Raw genomic sequence first — 7,390 nt, 5'->3', positions numbered from 1 at the left:
TTTATCCTAAGCTTTATTAAATTGTATTTATGTAGTTTTAGCCTATGCTTTATTAAATTGTATTTATGTTGTTTATCCTATGCTTTATTAAATTGTATTTATGTTGTTTATCCTATGTTTCATTAAATTGTAGTTATGTTGTTTTATCCTATGCTTTATTAAATTGTATTTATGTTGTTTTGTCCTATGCTTTATTAATTTGTATTTATGTTGTTTTATCCTATGCTTTATTAAATTGTATTTATGTTGTTTTATCCTATGTTTTATTAAATTGTATTTATGTTGTTTTATCCTATGCTTTATTAAATTGTATTTATGTTGTTTTATCCTATGCTTTATTAAATTGTATTTATGTTGTTTTATCCTATGCTTTATTAAATTTTATTTATGTCGTTTTATCCTATGTTTATTAAATTGTATTTATGTTGTTTTATCCTATGCTTTATTAAATTGTATTTATGTTGTTTTAACCTATGCTTTATTAAATTGTATTTATGTTGTTTTATCATATGCTTTATTAAATTGTATTTATGTTGTTTTATCCTATGCTTTATTAAATTTTATTTATGTTGTTTTATCCTATGCTTTATTAAATTGTATTTATGTTGTTTTATCCTATGCTTTATTAAATTTTATTTATGTTGTTTTATCCTATGCTTTATTAAATTTTATTTATTTTGTTTTATCCTGTGCTTTATTAAATTGTATTTATGTTGTTTTATCCTATGCTTTATTAAATTGTATTTATGTTGTTTTAACCTATGCTTTATTAAATTGTATTTATGTTGTTTTATCCTATGCTTTATTAAATTGTATTCATGTTGTTTTATCTTATGCTTTATTAAATTGTATTTATGTTGTTTTATCCTATGCTTTATTAAATTGTATTCATGTTGTTTTATCTTATGCTTTATTAAATTGTATTTATGTTGTTTTATCCTATGCTTTATTATATTGTATTTAATTTGTTTTATCCTATGCTTTATTAAATTGTATTTATGTAGTTTTAGCCTATGCTTTATTAAATTGTATTTATGTTGTTTTATCCTATGCTTTATTAAATTGTATTTATCTTGTTTTAACCTATGCTTTATTAAATTTAATTTATGTTGTTTTATCCTATGCTTTATTAAATTGTATTTATCTTGTTTTAACCTATGCTTTATTAAATTTAATTTATGTTGTTTTATCCTATGCTTTATTAACTTGTATTTATCTTGTTTTATCCTATGCTTTATTAAATTTTATTTATGTTGTTATATCCTGTGCTTTATTAAATTGTATTTATGTTGTTTTATCCTATGCTTTATTAAATTTAATTTATGTTGTTTTATCCTATGCTTTATTAAATTGTATTTATGTTGTTTTAAACTATGCTTTATTAAATTGTATTTATGTTGTTTTATCCTATGCTTTATTAAATTGTATTTATGTTGTTTTAAACTATGCTTTATTAAATTGTATTTATGTTGTTTTATCCTATGCTTTATTAAATTGTATTTATGTTTTTTATCCTATGCTTTATTACATTTTATTTATGTTGTTTTATCCTATGCTTTATTAAATTGTATTTATGTTGTTTTATCCTATGCTTTATTAAATTTTATTTATCTTGTTTTATCCTATGCTTTATTAAATTTTATTTATGTTGTTTTATCCTGTGCTTTATTAAATTGTATTTATGTTGTTTTATCCTATGCTTTATTAAATTGAATTTATGTTGTTTTATCCTATGCTTTATTAAATTTTATTTAGGTCGTTTTATCCTCTGCTTTATTAAATTGTATTTATTTTGTTTTATCCTATGCTTTATTAAATTGTATTCATGTTGTTTTATCCTATGCTTTATAAATTGTATTTATCTTGTTTTAGCCTATGCTCTACTAAATTGTATTTATGTTGTTTTATCCTATGCTTTATTAAATTGTATTTATGTTGTTTTATCCTATGCTTTATTAAATTGTATTTATGTTGTTTTATCCTAAGCTTTATTAAATTGTATTTAGGTTGTTTTATCCTATGCTTTATTAAATTGTATTTATGTTGTTTTAACCTATGCTTTATTAAATTGTATTTATGTTGCTTTAACATATGCTTTATTAAATTGTATTTATGTTTTTTTGTCTTATGCTTTATTAAATTGTATTTATGTTGTTTTATCCTGTGCTTTATTAAATTGTATTTATGTTGTTTTAACCTATGCTTTATTAAATTGTATTTATGTTGTTTTATCCTATGCTTTATTAAATTGTATTTATGTTTTTTTAACCTATGCTTTATTAAATTGTATTCATGTTGTTTTATCTTATGCTTTATTAAATTGTATGTATGTTGTTTTATCCTATGCTTTATTAAATTGAATTTATGTTGTTTTATCCTATGCTTTATTATTTTGTATTTAATTTGTTTTATCCTAAGCTTTATTAAATTGTATTTATGTAGTTTTAGCCTATGCTTTATTAAATTGTATTTATGTTGTTTATCCTATGCTTTATTAAATTGTATTTATGTTGTTTATCCTATGTTTCATTAAATTGTATTTATGTTGTTTTATCCTATGCTTTATTAAATTGTATTTATGTTGTTTTGTCCTATGCTTTATTAATTTGTATTTATGTTGTTTTATCCTATGCTTTATTAAATTGTATTTATGTTGTTTTATCCTATGTTTTATTAAATTGTATTTATGTTGTTTTATCCTATGCTTTATTAAATTGTATTTATGTTGTTTTATCCTATGCTTTATTAAATTGTATTTATGTTGTTTTATCCTATGCTTTATTAAATTTTATTTATGTCGTTTTATCCTATGTTTATTAAATTGTATTTATGTTGTTTTATCCTATGCTTTATTAAATTGTATTTATGTTGTTTTAACCTATGCTTTATTAAATTGTATTTATGTTGTTTTATCATATGCTTTATTAAATTGTATTTATGTTGTTTTATCCTATGCTTTATTAAATTTTATTTATGTTGTTTTATCCTATGCTTTATTAAATTGTATTTATGTTGTTTTATCCTATGCTTTATTAAATTTTATTTATGTTGTTTTATCCTATGCTTTATTAAATTTTATTTATTTTGTTTTATCCTGTGCTTTATTACATTGTATTTATGTTGTTTTATCCTATGCTTTATTAAATTGAATTTATGTTGTTTTATCCTATGCTTTATTAAATTGTATTTATGTTGTTTTAACCTATGCTTTATTAAATTGTATTTATGTTGTTTTATCCTATGCTTTATTAAATTGTATTCATGTTGTTTTATCTTATGCTTTATTAAATTGTATTTATGTTGTTTTATTCTATGCTTTATTATATTGTATTTAATTTGTTTTATCCTATGCTTTATTAAATTGTATTTATGTAGTTTTAGCCTATGCTTTATTAAATTGTATTTATGTTGTTTTATCCTATGCTTTATTAAATTGTATTTATCTTGTTTTAACCTATGCTTTATTAAATTTAATTTATGTTGTTTTATCCTATGCTTTATTAAATTGTATTTATCTTGTTTTAACCTATGCTTTATTAAATTTAATTTATGTTGTTTTATCCTATGCTTTATTAACTTGTATTTATCTTGTTTTATCCTATGCTTTATTAAATTTTATTTATGTTGTTATATCCTGTGCTTTATTAAATTGTATTTATGTTGTTTTATCCTATGCTTTATTAAATTTAATTTATGTTGTTTTATCCTATGCTTTATTAAATTGTATTTATGTTGTTTTAAACTATGCTTTATTAAATTGTATTTATGTTGTTTTATCCTATGCTTTATTAAATTGTATTTATGTTGTTTTAAACTATGCTTTATTAAATTGTATTTATGTTGTTTTATCCTATGCTTTATTAAATTGTATTTATGTTTTTTATCCTATGCTTTATTACATTTTATTTATGTTGTTTTATCCTATGCTTTATTAAATTGTATTTATGTTGTTTTATCCTATGCTTTATTAAATTTTATTTATCTTGTTTTATCCTATGCTTTATTAAATTTTATTTATGTTGTTTTATCCTGTGCTTTATTAAATTGTATTTATGTTGTTTTATCCTATGCTTTATTAAATTGAATTTATGTTGTTTTATCCTATGCTTTATTAAATTGTATTTATGTTGTTTTAACCTATGCTTTATTAAATTATATTTATGTTGTTTTAACCTATGCTTTATTAAATTGTATTTATGTTGTTTTATCCCATGCTTTATTAAATTGTATTTATGTTGTTTTATCATATGCTTTATTAAATTGTATTTATGTTGTTTTATCCTATGCTTTATTAACTTGTATTTATGTTGTTTTAACCTATGCTTTATTAAATTGTATTTATGTTGTTTTGTCCTATGCTTTATTAAATTGTATTTATGTTGTTTTAACCTATGCTTTATTAAATTGTATTTATGTTGTTTTATCCTATGCTTTATTAACTTGTATTTATGTTGTTTTAACCTATGCTTTATTGAATTGTATTGATGTTGTTTTGTCCTGTGCTTTATTAAATTGTATTTATGTTGTTTTAACCTATGCTTTATTAAATTGTATTTATGTTGTTTTATCCTATGCTTTATTAAATTGTATTCATGTTGTTTTATCCTATGCTTTATTAAATTGTATTTATGTTGTTTTATCCTATGTTTTATTAAATTGAATTTATGTTGTTTTATCCTATGCTTTATTAAATTTTATTTATGTTGTTTTATCCTATGCTTTATTAAATTGTATTTATGTTGTTTTATCCTATGCTTTATTAAATTGTATTTATGTTATTTTGACCTATGCTTTACTAAATTGTATTTATGTTGTTGTATCCTATGCTTTATTAAATTTTATTTATTTTGTTTTATCCTGTGCTTTATTAAATTGTATTTATGTGGTTTTATCCTATGCTTTATTAAATAGTATTTATGTTGTTTAATCCTATGCTTTATTAAATTGTATTTATGTTGTTTTATCCTATGCTTTATTAAATTGTATTTATGTTGTTTTATCCTATGCTTTATTAAATTTTATTTATGTTGTTTTATTCTATGCTTTATTAAATTGTATTTATGTTGTTTTATCCTATGCTTTATTAAATTGTATTTATGTTATTTTGACCTATGCTTTACTAAATTGTATTTATGTTGTTGTATCCTATGCTTTATTAAATTTTATTTATGTTGTTTTATCCTGTGCTTTATTAAATTGTATTTATGTTGTTTTATCCTATGCTTTATTAAATTGTATTTATGTTGTTTTATCCTATGCTTTATTAAATTGTATTTATGTTGTTTTAACCTATACTTTATTAAATTGTATTTATGTTGTTTTATCCTATGCTTTATTAAATTGTATTTATGTTGTTTTATCCTATGATTTATTAAATTGTATTCATGTTGTTTATCCTATGCTTTATTAAATTGTATTTATGTTGTTTTATCCTATGCTTTATTAACTTGTATTTATGTTGTTTTAACCTATGCTTTATTGAATTGTATTGATGTTGTTTTGTCCTGTGCTTTATTAAATTGTATTTATGTTGTTTTAACCTATGCTTTATTAAATTGTATTTATGTTGTTTTATCCTATGGTTTATTAAATTGTATTCATGTTGTTTTATCCTATGCTTTATTAAATTGTATTTATGTTGTTTTATCCTATGCTTTATTAAATTGTATTTATGTTGTTTTATCCTATGCTTTATTAAATTTTATTTATGTTGTTTTATCCTATGCTTTATTAAATTGTATTTATGTTGTTTTATCCTATGCTTTATTAAATTGTATTTATGTTGTTTTATCCTATGCTTTATTAAATTGTATTTATGTTATTTTGACCTATGCTTTACTAAATTGTATTTATGTTGTTGTATCCTATGCTTTATTAAATTTTATTTATGTTGTTTTATCCTGTGCTTTATTAAATTGTATTTATGTGGTTTTATCCTATGCTTTATTAAATAGTATTTATGTTGTTTAATCCTATGCTTTATTAAATTGTATTTATGTTGTTTTATCCTATGCTTTATTAAATTGTATTTATGTTGTTTTATCCTATGCTTTATAAATTGTATTTATCTTGTTTTAGCCTATGCTCTACTAAATTGTATTTATGTTGTTTTATCCTATGCTTTATTAAATTGTATTTATGTTGTTTTATCCTATGCTTTATTAAATTGTATTTATGTTGTTTTATCCTAAGCTTTATTAAATTGTATTTAGGTTGTTTTATCCTATGCTTTATTAAATTGTATTTATGTTGTTTTAACCTATGCTTTATTAAATTGTATTTATGTTGCTTTAACATATGCTTTATTAAATTGTATTTATGTTTTTTTGTCTTATGCTTTATTAAATTGTATTTATGTTGTTTTATCCTGTGCTTTATTAAATTGTATTTATGTTGTTTTAACCTATGCTTTATTAAATTGTATTTATGTTGTTTTATCCTATGCTTTATTAAATTGTATTTATGTTGTTTTAACCTATGCTTTATTAAATTGTATTCATGTTGTTTTATCTTATGCTTTATTAAATTGTATTTATGTTGTTTTATCCTATGCTTTATTAAATTGAATTTATGTTGTTTTATCCTATGCTTTATTATTTTGTATTTAATTTGTTTTATCCTAAGCTTTATTAAATTGTATTTATGTAGTTTTAGCCTATGCTTTATTAAATTGTATTTATGTTGTTTATCCTATGCTTTATTAAATTGTATTTATGTTGTTTATCCTATGTTTCATTAAATTGTATTTATGTTGTTTTATCCTATGCTTTATTAAATTGTATTTATGTTGTTTTGTCCTATGCTTTATTAATTTGTATTTATGTTGTTTTATCCTATGCTTTATTAAATTGTATTTATGTTGTTTTATCCTATGTTTTATTAAATTGTATTTATGTTGTTTTATCCTATGCTTTATTAAATTGTATTTATGTTGTTTTATCCTATGCTTTATTAAATTGTATTTATGTTGTTTTATCCTATGCTTTATTAAATTTTATTTATGTCGTTTTATCCTATGTTTATTAAATTGTATTTATGTTGTTTTATCCTATGCTTTATTAAATTGTATTTATGTTGTTTTAACCTATGCTTTATTAAATTGTATTTATGTTGTTTTATCATATGCTTTATTAAATTGTATTTATGTTGTTTTATCCTATGCTTTATTAAATTTTATTTATGTTGTTTTATCCTATGCTTTATTAAATTGTATTTATGTTGTTTTATCCTATGCTTTATTAAATTTTATTTATGTTGTTTTATCCTATGCTTTATTAAATTTTATTTATTTTGTTTTATCCTGTGCTTTATTAAATTGTATTTATGTTGTTTTATCCTATGCTTTATTAAATTGAATTTATGTTGTTTTATCCTATGCTTTATTAAATTG

The sequence above is a fragment of the Phyllobates terribilis genome, unplaced genomic scaffold (genome assembly GCF_046119375.1).
Source record: "Phyllobates terribilis strain yellow unplaced genomic scaffold, ASM4611937v1 Scaffold_20__1_contigs__length_20440879, whole genome shotgun sequence".
NCBI lineage: Eukaryota > Metazoa > Chordata > Amphibia > Anura > Dendrobatidae > Phyllobates > Phyllobates terribilis.
This window is presented reverse-complemented; position numbering follows the sequence as displayed.